General features: G+C 45.4%; 1 long non-coding RNA gene across 1 annotated transcript; it reads right to left on the bottom strand.

The window, feature by feature from the left end:
- Window positions 1–10,814: 10,814 nt before the first annotated feature.
- On the bottom strand, window positions 10,815–12,681 carry LOC309342875. The gene is made up of 2 exons (XR_014157032.1): window positions 12,240–12,681; window positions 10,815–11,195 (listed from the first exon to the last, which is right to left on the bottom strand). It is a non-coding gene; the product is annotated as an uncharacterized lncRNA (long non-coding RNA).
- Between the last annotated feature and the right edge of the window lie 4,408 nt (window positions 12,682–17,089).

Below are 17,089 nucleotides of genomic sequence, written 5' to 3'. Positions count from 1 at the left end.
GGCAGTGGCGTAGCGTGGGTTGTCAGCACCCGGGGCAAGGCAAGTAATTTGCGCCCCCTAACCCGTGGATTTTAGTAGGGGCAGAGAGCTGCGAGTGCGAGCGCGCCCACCCAGATGTTGCGCCCGGTGCAGCCGGCCCCCCCTGCACCCCCCACGCTATGCCACTGCTCTGAGGGAATGCAGAGGAAAAGGTTGCTCACCACTCCTTTCTATTGCAAGCCTGCAGGCAAGGCCTGATTTGTTTTGAGTTGTTGTATATTCAACAGATACTGAAGGAAGTATATGTTTTATCAATGGGCCTTTAAAGAGTCTATCATAGGCTAGAGTGTGCGAGTGACATTTGTCACACTTGATAGCATAATATGAGGTATATAATTGAATCAGAATAAGTACTAGTAGCGCAAGGAATGTATCATGCGCAAAAGAGTCCACGGCAAAAAATCCCTGGCAGAATGTTTGGGTGAATACATTCAATAAACACATTCAACTTGTTTCTATCTCTTGGATCTATATTGCCCTTTAAAAACAATTCTGTTCTGCTTTTCTAAACTGGATGACTACAGAGTAATATAATAGGCAGTAATGTCAAGTGGGGACGTATATGTGTGAAGGAATCATTATGGTAGGCTTCACAAACCTGGTGGCCTTTATCATCATCATCATCATCATCATCATTTACCCACCCTTAACCTTGGGTCCCTGGGCAGGTTACAACAATTAAAAATTAAAAACTAGAACAGATTGTGATCACAAGCATAGGGTGGACCCTGAAAAGAGGTGCCTTCAGCATTCAGTGAAGGTTGTACTGTATAGTGATGAAGCCAGACACACCTCTATGTGGTTTACAAGAGATATTAAAATTATCCATAAAAACCAGCTAAAAACAATTTAACACATTTGAAAATAATTGTGTTAACAATAAAAGATTGAAGCAATTCAACTGGATAGGCTTGCCTAAACAAAAACGTTTTCAGCAAGCACCAAAAAGATTAGTGCCTGATGTCAACAGGCAGGGAGATCCAAATGTCAGAATTAAAAAGTCCATTTCTCACAACTGCAGAATGATGTGGCACATCTGCCGATTGAAGCGGTTGAGTGGGTGCATATGGAGGAAGGCGGCCCTGCAAGTAAACTGGTCCCAAGTATTTAAGGACATCCCAGCTCCAGTTTGAAAGCACGTCAAAGTGCAAGTAGATAAATAGGCGGGAAACGGTGTTTCCGTGCACTGCTCTGGTTTCTCCAGAAGCGGCTTAGTCATGCTGGCCACATGACCCGGGGAAACTGTATGCGGACAAACATTGGCTCCTTTGGTCAGTAACTGTCAGGGGTCCCTTACCTTTAAAAACAACAACAACAACTATAAAGTAACTGGATGATTATTACTATTGGACAAGTGGGGCCTGCAGCAAAATGTTGCAGTGTGGGATGTTCCTGTTCATCAGCCCTGTCCATGCTTTCCTTCATGAGGACCTAGGATAGCTCAGTCAGTAGAGCATGAGATCCTTAATCTCAAGGTTGTGGGTTCGAGCCCCACATTGGGTAAAAGATTCCTGCATTACAATGGGTTGGCCTAGATGACTCTCGTGGTCCCTTCAATTCTGTGATACCCAGTTCCATTCTCACCACACCTGACTTTGCCTTCTCTTCCTTGCCGCAGCATTCTGTGGCCCCTGTGTTCTAGATGTGTGTGTACGTTTTCCTGTTAGAAATGCGTTGCACTCCTGCCAACCTCAGGGTTGTCCAAAGCCTGCTGCGGCCTTCCTTCTTGTATGTGGATGGGTGCCCTTTTGCCTACACGCTGCCCCTCAGAGCATTTGGATCGCTCTCAGTCTCCATGACGACCCCAGTCATTGCCATTCAAAAGAGCGAACCCAAATTTTGTTATGACTGATCTGTCTTTTATGCAGGAAGATAATGCCCTTTCTATGTCTCTGGACTGAGAACGGAGAGGAAAGGTTGGCATGGCAATTATCAAAAGACCTTGAGCAAGCCGGCTAGGGAGCCCCACGGATATGCTGGATGCGTCAGCTTGGAATGAGGCGGAAATTGTTCAAGGGCTCTCAGAGAAGAACAGAACCAAATCTCAAACATTAGGCTGACAACAGAAAATGCTTTAGAGTGCTGTCCAAGGAACACAGCAAGCAACCTTAGGCCAGGTTAGGCTATTTGCTCATTTAGCTGGTATTGTCTGCTCTGACTGGCAATGGCTCTCCAGGGTCTCGTAGAGGAGTCTTTCCTATCAGCTGTAGTAGGGCCGTAGCTTGGTGATGCTGTATCTGCCTAGTGTACAGAAGGTCCTCAAGTGGGGTCCTGGGTTCAGACTCCTGCTTGAAACCTTGGAGAGCTGCTGCCAGCCAGTGTAGCAATATTGAGTGAGACTGACCCAATGCTTTGACTTGGTATGAGGCAGATTCCTACATTCCTACCTAGCCCTTTTACTGAACTTTCCTGGGATAGAACCCGCTGGGACCTTCTGTATGCAAAGTATATATGTTCCAGTAGACCCAGAAACAGAGGTCTACTGCAGTTGGCTGTGCCAACCAGATGCCTGTGGCAAGCAAGCAGGTTTTCAGCACAAGGGCCCCCTCCCCTCCTGTAAGGTAAAGGTAAAGGGACCCCTGACCATTAAGTCCAGTCGTGACTAACTCTGGGGTTGTGGCGCTCATCTCGCTTTATTGGCTGAGGGAGCCGGCGTACAGCTTCCGGGTCATGTGGCCAGCATTACTAAGCCACTTCTGGCAAACCAGAGCAGCAAACGGAAACGCCGTTGACCTTCCCGCTGGAGCGGTACCTATTTATCTACTTGCACTTTGATGTGTTTTCTAACTGCTAGGTTGGCAGGAGCAGGGAGCGAGCAATGGGAGCTCACCCCGTCACGGGGATTCGAACCGCCAACCTTCTGATCAGCAAGTCCTAGGCTCTATGGTTTAACCCACAGTGCCACCCACGTCCCCTCCCCTCCTGTAGTTTCCAGCAACTGGTATTCAGAAGCAGTGCTGCCTTCAGCTCTGGAGACAGAGCCGAGCCATCATGAGTAGTAGCAGCCATTCTGAGTACCAGTTGCTGGAAAGCACAGGAGGAGGAGAGAGGGCTCTTGCGCTTGGGTCCTGCTTGCAGGTTTCCCACAGGCATCTGGTTGGCCACTGTGAGAACAGGATGCTGGGCTAGATGGGCCATTGGCCTGATCCAGCAGGTTCTTCTTATGTTCTTGCATACTCACCCATAGAACTCAATGTGTCTTACTTCTGGGTAGGACTTGCACAGAATTTAACTGTTCATCTCAGTGATTCTAGATTAATGCTGCAAAGAGGTAGAATCCAAATACAGTGTACCTCAGTTTTCAAGTGTCTTGGAAGCTGAACATTTTGGTTTTTGAATGCTGAAAACCCAAAAGTATTTGCTTCCATTTCCAAACGCTTTTTGGAAGTTGAACGGCTTCTGCTGCGTCCCCCCCCCCCCAATTTTCTCAGTTGACTTTGCCAACTGCCCTTTGTGCCTTGGTTGTTGAGCATTTCGGAAGTCGAACAGACTTCTGGAATGGATTACGTTCAACAACCGAGGTACCACTGTACTAAGTAAAAGCATAGATTAGTTAAAAGGGTTCAGAGCTGAGGAATAAGTACCGTGGTACCTCAGGTTAAGTACTTAATTCATTCCGGAGGTCTGTTCTTAACCTGAAACTGTTCTTAACCTGAAGCACCACTTTAGCTAATGGGGTCTCCTGCTGCTGCCGTGCCGCCAAAGCCTGATTTCTGTTCTTATCCTGAAGCAAAGTTCTTATCCTGAAGCACTATTTCTGGGCTAGCGGAGTGTGTAACCTGAAGCGTATGTAACCTGAAGTGTATGTAACCTAAGCGTATGTAACCTGAGGTACCACTGTACTGTATGGTAGGGTAGGGAGTTTATGGATTAAAATTATACACAAATTATAAACACTACCTTTGAGTTACTCATAAAGCCTAGTTTGGCTCCCATCCTAAGCACATTTAACCAAGAAGTACCGTAAATCTCACCGACTGACTTCTGTGCTTAAGGTTCCACAGTGTGTTACTCAGGAATGAAAAATAATGGTCATCTTTTGGCTTTACTGTGCAGACCAAAGTCATGATGCCTGCCAGGGATGGCTTTGATAACAGGGAGGAACAGTTGATCTTTCAGCCAGCTTGGTAATCAAAAGAAAAACACTGTTGCGGAAACACAATGAAAAGAATGAAAGGATGGGGCTTTGCTACCGCTCTGTGAAAGCCAATTAAGTGTATGGAGGCGAAGAGGTGAAATCAGAGCCATCGATGGATTTATTAAGCCAGAACAACAAGCGCAAAGTCGAAGGACATTTCTCCCACACGTTCTACTTTTAATTAGTTTCTCATGTCCCCTTGCCTGCGCAGTGAAAGATATGAGGTTTCCAGCTTCAATACAGTGTAAGAGTAAAAGGTCTACTTGGGGAAAACAAATCAGGTAAGAGGCTACCTGGGTTTGAATATAGCAGCCTGCTAATCAGGCCCATGGCCCATCTAGTCCAGCATCCTGTTCTCACAGTGGCCAACCAGATGCCTGTGGGAAACCAGCATGCAGGATTTAAGCACAAAAGCACTCTTCCTTCCTGTAGTTTCCAGCAACTGGTATTCAAAAGCATTGCTGCCTCCATTTCATGGCCAGTAGTAGCCACAGATGGCCTTCCCTGCCATGTATTTGCACAATCCTCTTTTAATACCATCCTTGGTTGCCTGAGGAGAGTGAGGAAAATTCTCAGGGATGATTCACACCCTGGCCAGCACTTTCTTGATCTCCTGCCCTCAGGCAGAAGATATAGAAGCATGATTAGTTGCACCAACAGGGTAAAGAACAGCTGCTATCCATGGGCTGTTAGGCTGCTGAATGAAACAATAACAACAGGGCAACTGACGTTCGGGTTTAGTGGGTGTGCGTCAGTAAATGAGGGGAATTAAGACTAAGAGAGCTGAGTGGGGGTGTGTGCTCGTGTAATCTCACTGTATACAAGTTGTACAAATGACAATAAAGTATTTCAATTCAATTTCAATTCAATAAAGCCGCCAGCTTGGCAGCCAGCTCTGTCCCCTATGGGAGTGAGTTTCATAGGTTGCCTATGTGCTGTGTGAAGAATCACTTTCATTAAGACTGCAGCTCTACATATGCGTTTATCTGGGAGTAAGTACCATTGAACTCAATGGAACCTGGAGAAAACAGGCATAGGATTGTAATGCAACACTTAATAGTGCTAAAATAGGCATAAAACATCACTTTGTAATTCAATTCTTCCATTGAAGAGTGATTAGTATTGTGGCCCAAGAAATCTGTTGTTCTGAGGGGAGGCAAGGCAAGTAGGTATTACAATGGTACCTCAGGTTAAGTACTTAATTCGTTCCGCAGATCTGTTCTTAACCTGAAGCACCACTTTAGCTAATGGGTCCTCCTGCTGCCACCGCACTGCCGGAGCACAATTTCTGTTCTCATCCTGAAGCAAAGTTCTTAACCTGAGGTACTATTTCTGGGTTAGCGGAGTCTGTAACCTGAAGCGTATGTAACCTGAAGCGTATGTAACCCGAGGTACCAGTGTATTATTATTATTATTATTATTATTATTATTATTATTATTATTCATACTGCCCTTCATCCAAGGATCACAGGGCAGTTTACAATATAAAAACACAAAAATACATACCATAATGAAAAACAAAAAACCCCTCGCATATAGTTTAAAAGGCCATAGATTGTTTAATTAGCAAAAGTCTGGGAGAAGAGGAATGTTTCTGCCTGGTGCCAAAATATATGTAATGAAAGTGCCAAGTGAGCTTCTCTGGGGAGAATGTATTAAATGGGGAGCTGCAGCCACAGAAAAGGTCCATTCTCATGTTGCCTCCAGGCATTTCACAGAGGAGGCACACTAAGAAGGGATTCAGACTAAGTGCAAGTAGATAAATAGGGACTGCTTTATAGCGGGAAGGTAACGGCGTTTCCGTGTGTGGCGCTGTTGCTGGCTCGCCAGATGCAGCCTCGTCACGCTGGCCACGTGACCCGGAAGTGTCTTCGGACAGCGCCGGCTCCTGGCCTCTTGAGCGAGATGAGCGCGCAACCCTAGAGTCGGTCACGACTGGCCCTGATGGGCAGGGGTACCTTTATGTTTTTATATATGTTGGAAGCCGCCCAGAGTGGCTGGGGCAACCCTGACAGAGGGGCGGGGTATAAAGAGTAAAATTATTATTATGAAATAGAGTGTCCCTATTTTCATCAGAGAAACGTTGGAGGGTATGCAGTAATATAACCTAGAGGTTACCTGCATTGGTTCTAGTTGTTTGTGGGCCACATTTTACAAGGACTGCCCCTTCTGAGATCTCTGAAGTAGGTTACAATCTTACCCATCATGGCAGCAAAGCAGCAAAGTGGATCTGCTCAGAGACTACACTCACTCTGCTGCTGCCTGTTACCACTTCTCGTTCACTTCCACTTCCACTGAAGCCCTGCTTCATAACTACACAGCCAATTGCAAATCTTTTCTACAAAGCTCTTACAGGGACCAATGCAGCCCTTAATCAATCTACTTAGAAGAGACTTCCTCACACATTTCTATAGAAATTACTTCCAGCGGGTGGCGCTGTGGGTTAAACCACAGAGCCTAGGGCTTGCGGATCAGAAGGTCGGTGGTTCGAATCCCCGCGACGGGGTGAGCTCCCGTTGCTTGCTCCGTGCTCCTGCCCACCTAGCAGTTTGAAAGCACAAAGTGCAAGTAGATAAATAGGCGGGAAGGTAAACAGCGTTTCCGTGCGCTGCTCTGGTTAGCCAGAAGCAGCTTAGTCATGCTGGCCACATGACCCAGGGAAACTGTCTGCGAACAAACATCGCCTCCCTTGGCCAGTAAAGCGAGATGAGCACCACAACCCCAGAGTCGTTCGCGACTGGACTTAACTGTCAGGAGTCCCTTACCTTTTTAAAAAAAAACCTATAAAGTAACTGGATGATTATTACTATTGGACAAGTGGGACCTGCAGCAAAATGTTGCAGTGTGGGATGTTCCTGTTCATCAGCCCTGTCCATGCTTTCCTTCATGAGAACCTGGGATAGCTCAGTCAGTAGAGCATGAGATCCTTAATCTCAAGGTTGTGGGTTCGAGCCCCACATTGGGTAAAAGATTCCTGCATTACAATGGGTTGGCCTAGATGACTCTCATGGTCCCTTCAGTTCTGTGATACCCAGTTCCATTCTCATCACACCTGACTTTGCCTTCTCTTCCTTGCCGCAGCATTCTGTGGCCCCTGTGTTCTAGATGTGTGTGTGTACGTTTTCCTGTTAGAAATGCGTTGCACTCCTGCCAACCTCAGGGTTGCCCAAAGCCTGCTGCGGCCTTCCCTCTTTGTCATGCTGGCCACATGACCCGGAAGCTGTACGCTGGCTCCCTCGGCCAATAAAGTGAGATGAGCGCTGCAACCCCAGAGTCAGCCATGACTGGACCTAATGGTCAGGGGTCCCTTTACCTTTTTAAGTATGCTTAAGATTGCCACCTGGATAATATAATTTAGAGATAACAGATTAATAAGGGGCCCTCATATTTTTGGGACTAGAGACACAGCAGGAAATGTAAGGAATTGTTGTGGCAACCACAAAATACCCATTTCATAGAAGAAAAGCTAGTGATGCTCAGAACACTCCCCCTGTAGGTAAAGCGCCTACATTCCTAAAACAAACAAAGACAAAAAGTTCCCAACAGAAAACTCCCTCAAAGCCAAACCAAGTCAAATTTAAAATAAAAATGGGGAGAGGAGACCTTGTCAAACACCAAGGGTAGTGTCTGAAAGTAGCCTGTTGCTCAGAGGTGTTGGCAGCCTCAGTGATGGAATAGTGTATTGATACATTATTTGTTTATATTCTTCCTTATTGTGTGGTTTCACCAAAATCCTGCTGTTGTGTGCTGAACTAGGGTAGTCAGGTCAAAGGAGGACTTGAATCGTCTCTTGTGATAATTCAGAGCTGCTTTCTTTTATCAGCTGTAGTTTGTCACACAGGGGTCAGGAAAAAAGCTGAACTGGATGAAATTATCGCTTTTATGAAAAGGTACTACTTTGACTATTTTATAAAAAGTTTTGGTTTAAAAAGATAATGGCACTCTGCACGTGCCCTGAGGCTCTCTTTCTTTGGGCAAACAGATACCACAACAGCTATACCTGGCTTCTGTAGAGGGAAGATCCTTTTAACCTGTTCTGCTACATTTGCATGGACACCTGAGCCGCAACGTTATTTGCAAGCCACTAGTAAACCAGATTGTGCCAACCTTTTGGGGCAACCACTGTTTCATTCTAATAGCTTAACAGAAGTTTGGATTTAACAATACAACCTATGCCATGAGCATCTGAGGAACAATGCATTGACAGCTGCTTAAAGCACATCTGAAAAATGCATGTCTGTAAGGAGCCAAAGTGAGGAGGAATTAAAGAACCTTTTAATGAGGGTGAAAGAGGAGAGCGCAAAATATGGTCTGAAGCTCAACATCAAAAAAAACGAAGATCATGGCCACTGGGCCCATCACCTCCTGGCAAATAGAAGGGGAAGAAATGGAGGCAGTGAGAGATTTTACTTTCTTGGGCTCCATGATCACTGCAGATGGTGACAGCAGTCACAAAATTAAAAGACGCCTGCTCCTTGGGAGAAAGGCGATGGAAAACCTAGACAACATCTTAAAAAGCAGGGACATCACCTTGCCAACAAAGGTCTGTATAGTAAAAGCCATGGTTTTCCCAGTAGTGATGTATGGAAGTGAGAGCTGGACCATAAAGAAGGCTGATCGCCAAAGAATTGATGCTTTTGAACTGTGGTGCTGGAGGAGACTCTTGAGAGTCCCATGGACTGCAAGAAGATCAAACCTATCCATTCTTAAGGAAATCAGCCCTGAGTGCTCACTGGAAGGACAGATCGTGAAGCTGAGGCTCCAATACTTTGGCTACCTCATGAGAAGAGAAGACTCCCTGGAAAAGACCCTGGAGATGCCCCCTGATCCCACCCTGAGTTCAATGGGGCATGCTCCCAAGTACATGGGCATAAGATTGCAGCCTGATTCTCCCTGTATATATACGGGTAATCCACGAGAGCCCTCAAATTGTGTTGCTTTCCTTGAGACCCTTGAACTAACACTCATAGGCTAGCTGCTTACTTTTACAGACCCCAGACCAGTTAAATCTATTATTTATTGCTAATTTTTTTAGTGATAGGACCCCGAATGCTTATCTCTAAGCTCTGCTACTCAGAGAGCTGGAGCTTCAACCATTTTGTTTGATAGCCTATCAAGAGACATGTGCCCCAATAGATATCTGTGAATGAACGAAATGATTGGTTCCAGGCACAGAGCTAGTAACTGAGTAACAATTCACATATTTAAGCAGCACATTGCAAACGTGGCTGTGATCCTGTGCAGACTTCCATGTAAGACCCATTAGGACATAGTGAGAGTCAAATTCTGAGTAAATATACATAGGGTTGCACTACTGAGCTGTGGATTTCTCTATGAGCCAGATAGCTTTAAAAAAACCCAAACCCAACAGCAACATGCCCTAAAAGTACACTACAGAGTTTCAAGGAAATATTGGAATAAATGCATTCTATGGCTTTTTATTCTTTATTATCACCGACCCCAGTTGTTCTTAATACTGTATTTGAAAGAGAGAGTGTGGGGGGGGGGTTTGCAGGAGAGGGGGTGTATTTTCAACTAAATATATGTAAAAAGAAATGCCCTAGCACCCCTTTTCTTTTCACTTTTTATATGGATAGAAGCATTGTGTTTTTAGCAGCTGCAAATAAATTTAACATGTGAAGTTTTTCCCCTGTTCAGAAGTGGGGGTGCTGTGATAAGGAGAGCTCCTATTGATTTGTCTCTCAGGCAGTTGTTAAAGACACAAAGCCTCTGTCCATATAAATGAACAGATGAGGCTTTCCCTATCACTGCATCCTTATTCATGGAGAAAATTTTACCTGTTGAGTTTCTACCCAATTGTCCCCTGCACTTAGCTTCTCTCAATAAATAAAAAAGCAAGGGGAATAGCTGTCACTCAGTGGCAGAGTATCTAGTTAGCAGACAGGTCATTGCTTCCCACTCTGGTGTCTTCAGGTACAGAGTGGAGGGACCCCTGTGTGAAACCCTGGAAAGCTGTTGCCCATCAGTGTAGGCAATACTGAACTAGATGGAGCAATGTATAGCTACCTGGGTTTCTGTGCAAGAGTTCCCAATTTTATCCCTCCCCAGCCCAGTTTGAACAAGTCCCATTGTTTTTGATGAGAGTTCAACACAGAGAGCTGGTTTCAAGATGAGCAGCTCCTGCCCTCAATGCAGAGTAACCTCAGCACCCCGGAATGCCCGGTTTTGGTGGAACCTAAATGTTTTAAAGGTGTACTTAAACTTCTCTGGTTTCCATGGGGTTTAGGAGCATGTGTGCTGCCGAGCAGCCTTTTACGAAGATGTTGAAGTGTTGCTATTGCTTAACCACACTGCAGGGAACCCCAGGTGCCATTGTGTTTCAATATACAATTACCACACCGTGAACCAGTGCACCAGTTGTTTGCTTGTTGTGCAACGTTACACTTTTGGGATCATTGGTTTTGTGTGTGTGTGTGCGTGTGTGTGCGTGCGCACATGCAGAGGCACCTAGATTTAATTTTAAAGTTGTTGAAGCACCCACAAACACATTGAATCACCCCACACTCATTTCCCAGTCCGGCTAAGCGAAAGTATTGCTACAATAACACACAGTTTCTATTTCTTCCCTCGCTCTCACTCCACCCGTCTTAAATGCAAAATAAGTAAGAGGCATAAGTGCAGTCAAGAGTTCTTTTTATTGTTCAGCAACTCAAAGGGGAAGCACATTTACAAACTGAATGAAGCCAGGAAAGGTGACACAAAACAATCAAAGCAACCACATTTCCCCACAAATTGATAGCATTTATGAACTTGTACTTTTTGAACATTATTGCAGTGTATGCTTAAAATTAAATACATCATTAAATACAGCACATCATTATGCAAAGTTCTGTCAGAAAACATATAGGCATATTACACAGCAATTTTATACAGATGAGTAAGAATTAGAAAATTAATTGAACTGAAAGGGATGCAACAATCTCGAAACAGATCTTTAAAAAAAGCAAGGCAACGATTCCCCCGCTTTTTTAACATTGAGAGTTACATGAAAAATGATCTGTGGATGAAACGAAGAAGAAAATTAGTTTTATGTTCTCTTATATTCTAACAATATAATATCACACAATCACACCCAGGCTTCCTTACTGAGAAACACTTGCCTTTAGCAAGACAGAAATAAACAGATAGAGCATTTCCTACTAACTGATTCCCTGTGCTGGGGAAAGCTGCACCTGTTGAATTTTGCTTACTATGCAGCCGTTAAAAGCACCGATCCTTTGGCTACGAAAAGATGGCAATTCTAAATGAGCTCTACATAACAGATTTCCTAAATCAAAGGCTAACTCACTTTTAAAAAAGCATGATTCATTACACTTTGAATTACAGCCAAAGCTAACCTGCTTATTCAGATTAAAGAACCTGTTTTTAAGTACCCTTGCAAGTTTCTCATACAAGCGGTTTTGCAAATCAACCCTACAGCCCAGTTTACTCAGATGTCCTCCCCCCCCCACTCCCCACATTTTGCCTGTGGAAGATGTCTTGCCGCAGAAGAGCAGGTCGGTGGAGCACCTCAATCGCCCCATTTTCCCATGCCGTATGCCTCTTTAGATCAGATTCTCAAAGAAGTATATGCATAGGAAAAAGGAACAACGAGCAAGTATGGAGAGGAATCCTGCAGTTTGCAACAGAGGTCGCCAAGAAACCTAGAAGAAAAAGATACATGAAACACACACAAATATATTCCCTATGCACTCATTTACATTTCCACATGAGGCAACATTAATTTATTTGCAGTGCCCCCATTCACTGCTTCTTTCAACAGCATCTAAAACACAAGAACTAGATATCTCAAAGAAAAGACACTCACATATGGACCAACGTGCGGCAGGAAGAAAATGACTGAACAAAAAGTGATTTCGTTGCTTTAAAGAGTGGCACAATGCAAGAGAACTCCTCTGTAACCCCAGGAAATCTCTTACTAGTGCCATAGCGTTGCAAGAAAAAGTAGAAAAACCTCCCCAAAATGTGCCCGGAACACCGAAGGCGCAAGACTTGTCTCCTGCTCCCAATGCGAAGAGGAACTCCTCGCAATGAGTCTTACCTGATCAGTTGCCGGGGCTCTTCAGTGCTCCACGTCCCTCTGCCTCAGAATTTATCCTTTGGCCAAGACCTTGAGGAGGGATTACAAGACAGTGTTGCTGTTTTCCGAAGCGATAACCATCCTTCCCCCTTGCCAAGGCCTCGGCTGCACCTGCAGATGGGGGCCACGCAAGAACTGTGCTTTGCTGAAGGCTTGGGAAGTATCACTTTTGCAAGCGAGGGAAGGAGGGGAGGGAACGCAGCTGGCAAAGGGGGGGCTGATCCAAGCCATGGGAAGGCACAGCCCAAGGTGCCCCGTTATCGCCTGTTTTTCATTCACGTACGTCAGCAATTTCTGAAATGTTAGCCTGGGAGAGGACTTTCAGTTCTGGGAAAAGTTGTTTTTCATTTTCTTCCTTTTGTAAAAAAGAAAGGCCTTTCTTGCTCACATGTCTGTCAAGGCCAATGCTTCCCCCTGTTTTTCTAAGCGCTAGTCAGGATCCCTGAAATTTTATTCTTTATTGCTAATGAAGGAAGACATTCTTTACTTTGCACAGAACTACAGTTCCTAGAGTGGTACAATAATCAACCCCCTTTCCCAGGGAATGCTGGGAACTGCAGTTCTCTGTCAGGAGCAGCAGTCTCCTAACAACTCTCAGCATCCTGAACAAACAACAGCTCCCAGAAATCTTTGAAGAAATCCATGACTGTTTAAAGTGGTTTCAAATGCATGGCTTTAAATTTGTGTTGTGATTGTGGCCTATGGTGCCCCTACTCATGAACAGTTGGTGAAGGATTTTAAGCAGTCTAAACGTGACTTTTGTGAATGATGTGCAAATTCCAGAAACTCTAATAGTTGGTGATAAAGTGAGATTTGACTAGGAGATCCTTATTACAAAGATATCTTAGGGTTGTGGTTGTTGTTTTTAACCAGCTCTTGAAACATGTTTATGAATTTATATACAACAGACCGTCCAAGTGTCCCTATTTTCCAGGGACACCCCAAATTTACAGAAGCCATCACAGTTTTTGATTTGATCTCATAAGGTCCTACTTTTCCTTAGGACGTCCTTATTTTCATTGGGGAAATGTTGGAGGGTATGGAGTTATGTGACCCCAGAGCCAAGGAGATAAGTAACTATACAACCTTTAGAAGATATCTGAAGGCAGCCCTATATAGTTTTATTATGCTTTTAAAGTGGTAACTCGGGTTAAGTACTTAATTCGTTCCAGAGGTCTGTTCTTAACCTGAAGCACCACTTTAGCTAATGGAGCCTCCTGCTACCGCTGCGCCACCGGAGCACAATTTTCTCATCCTGAAGCAAAGTTCTTAACCCGAGGTACTATTTCTGGGTTAGCGGAGTCTGTAACCTGAAGCGTATGTAACCCGAGGTACCACTGTATATGTGTTGGAAGCCACCCAGAGTATCATCATCATCATTATTATTATGAAATAGGACATCCCTATTTTCACTGGAGAAATGTTGGAGGGTATGTATAACATACCTTTCTAATTTTTTTGGTAAGCTGTTATGGGTATTTATTGCGGAAGAACAAGATATATTACCATATTTTTCGCTCTATAAGATGCACTTTCCCCCCTCCAAAAATTAAGGGGAAATGTATGTGCGTCTTATGGAGCAAATGCAGGCTCCATGGCTTCAGCAAAAGCAACGCGAAGCCTCCAAAGCACAGCGAGAGCGCTCCCACCGCGCTTTGGAGGCTTCCCGTTGCATTCGCTGAAGCTTGGAGAGTGAGAGGGTTGGTGCGCACTGACCCCTCTCGCTCTCCAGGCTTCACGGATAGCCGCCTGAAGCCTCCGGAGCACAGCGGGAGCTCCCGCTGTGCTCTGGAGGCTTCATGTTTCTTTCACTGAAGCCAGGAGAGCAAGACTCTCCTGGCTTCACTTCACTGGAGAAGCGCTGTGCAGCTTTCCCTCTCTGCGCAGCGCCCCTTCAGCGAAGTGGGAGGAGAAATGGAAGGGGCTCTGTTTCTCCTTCCGCTTTGCTGAAGGGGAGCTGTGCAGAGAGGGAGATATATTTTTTTTCTTGTTCTCCCCTTCTAAAACTAGGTGCGTCCTATGGTCGGGTGTGTCCTATAGAGCAAACAATACTGTAAATGGCATTGTCATTATTCCTGCAATTATATACCCACTTATCTGGCTGGAACTAAAACGTATTGAACTCTGTGGGTTTTTCTTCTAGGTGGACATGCACAGGATTGCACCTTTCTTTCATTGAGCTCAGGGTAGTGTCCATGGCTCTTTGGCCCCTATTTTGTCATCACAGCAGCCCTGTAAGAAAGGCGAAGGTCAGTAACTTTTTATCCAGATAGTATTGAAGTGCTTTTAATCACATCTTGATAGGGTAGATGATACTGTTTATCAGCCTGCTGTGGAAAGTTTCATGCAGCTGCTAAAGGCCAGGTGGGCTTTTCTCCAACTTGGCAGTGTTAGCTGCAAACTCTATCTGAAAGAAAGACCTGCTGAACTTAGGAGAACTTTCTTCTGGACAAGATATGCACAGAATTGGCCTGGAGAGATTTTTAAGCAGTCAGAACTGCGAGGTCAAAACGTTAATATATGATGGCTGCATATACAAAGACCACATAGGCAGAGAAGACTGCCTGGGATTTCAAGCTCTAAAGTGGAAACATGTAGGGACCCTCTGTAACACATGAAGTTGAGAATCATATAGGGCCCAAAATGATCAAGTTCAGTTCTCATGAAAGATGATTTTCAGAACTTAGCTCTGCAACCGTCCCTTCATGCTGTCTTGTGTGCATTGCAGGGTTTGTTTACTTGTTGGTGGCGACTTTAGACATATTAAAATTGTGTCCCTTGGAATGCTGGGGGTATTATTCAGCCAATATCCTCCACAGACACCTATAGGGAAGACAGAGGTTTCTTTTAGTACCCTTTTAAAAATTACCCCATAAAAGCGGCCCTACTGTTAGGCAGATTGAGGTGGCCACCTTGTGGGGCAGGTGCTGGGGGGCAGAGGGTGCTGGGGCCAGGCTGTTCCTCCTGATCTCTTCCTTCTCTTAGAGGAGAGACCTGGGTGTGCCAGACATGCTGTCCTGTGCCCCATAAACTAGCATGCTGTCCTGAGGTGCAGGAGAAGATGTGATTCCTTCACTTTTGTGGGACAATTCAGGAAAAGGCCTTAAGCCTCTTAACCAAGTTGGGGAAACTGGGTCCCTTCAGACATTGTTAACCCTTCAGGCAGGCTTCAGACAGTACTCACACCCAAGATCCCTGCCCTTACTGAGGAGGGCAGGAAAAGGCAACAACCTCCCCTCCAACCAAACGAAGGCTTACCCAGTGCCTAACCTCACAAAAGGGTTCATCACCCCCAACCAGCATGGCCAAAATGGTCAGGGATGATGGGAACTGGAGTACAACATCTGGAGCGCCACAAGTTTTCAAACCCTGACCTAAAGAAAGCTCAGATATTTTAAGTTGTTTTATTCTGCCCTTCCTCCAAGGAGCTCAGAAAGGCATATACTATATGCCACATATAGTTCTTCAAGTCACTTTTATATAATCCTGTGAGATTGGTTGGGCTTGCTTTATGGATGACTGGGAATATCTTAGACCGCCACTCGAACTATTATAACCATAGATAAAGGTAAAGGGACCCCTGACCATTAGGTCCATTCGTGACCGACTCTGGGGTTGTGGCTTTATTGGCCAAGGGAGCCGTCGTACAGCTTCCTGGTCATGTGGCCAGCATGACTAAGCCGCTTCCGGCAAACCAGAGCAGTGCATGGAAACGCCGCTTACCTTCCCGCTGGAGCAGTAACTATTTATCTACTTGCACTTTGACATGTTTTCAAACTGCTAGGTTGGCAGGAGCAGGGACCGAGCAACGGGAGCTCACCCGGTTGTGGGGATTCGAACCACCAACCTTCTGCTCGGCAAGTCCTAGGCTCTGTGCTTTAACCAATACCCCATCTGCTATTATTTGGGGAAAGCTGGCACTTTTCTTAGCACTTCCAGGTGCCCCAGTGTTTTAACCTTTTGATTTCTGCCTGCAACGAACCACTAATTGATTTTTTAAAAAAGCATGCCCTATCAAAGTATACATTATTTTGTGCTGCATAATGATGACAAGGGAGTTAAAGGCGGGCCAAAGACTTTCAGCACTCCTGCATTTGTGCACCAAGACACCCAAGTCACAAAGTTCCCAGGAGAACAATAATCACACTGAAACGGAATATTTTGGTTTATGGGTTCAAATAGGTCACAACTTTTACAGATGTGCATGGCTTGGCTTAGGCATTGGGGTGAAGCCAGGCTATATCCTGACTCCTGCCCATCTTCAGGGAGTCCACAGAAGTGTAAACCACTGATATAACTTACATCAGATAGTGGCACCACTTTGAGGGTTCCCCGTAGGGGCTGTGACATGGCCCTAGCCCACGCCCAGGCTTCAGACAGTACTCACACCCTGGATCCCTTTAACAGGGTACCCTTACTGAGGAGGGGCAGGCGAAGGCAACAACCTCCCCTCCAACCAAATGAAGGTTTACCCAGTGCCTAACCTCACAAACGTTGTGATGATTGCTACTAGGTAGGTGGAAACCAAATGGCTGGTGCCAATTTGCCAAGTGGAAAAATTTCCTACCCGGCCACAACAATATGGAGACTAACAATTGCCATAGCAAGGTCATCTCAGAGCAAAGCATGAAAAGAGGGTGGGTGGGCAGGAAGACCCGATGAAGAGGCAAGGAAGAGGGAGGTGGCTGGCTGCACCAAGATTAAATGGCTCACAGCCACACCCACCCTGCAAGCTGATTGGCTAGGGCTGTCCCTCAACACAGGTGAAGCGGCCGACTGTTGCATAGGGGTGAGGTGGTGTATCTCCACCC

This window comes from Podarcis erhardii (genome assembly GCF_964252035.2).
Source record: "Podarcis erhardii genome assembly, chromosome: 5".
Classification (NCBI taxonomy): domain Eukaryota; kingdom Metazoa; phylum Chordata; class Lepidosauria; order Squamata; family Lacertidae; genus Podarcis; species Podarcis erhardii.
The sequence above is the reverse complement of the archived record's forward strand: the minus strand, read 5'-3'. Positions and strand labels throughout refer to the sequence as shown.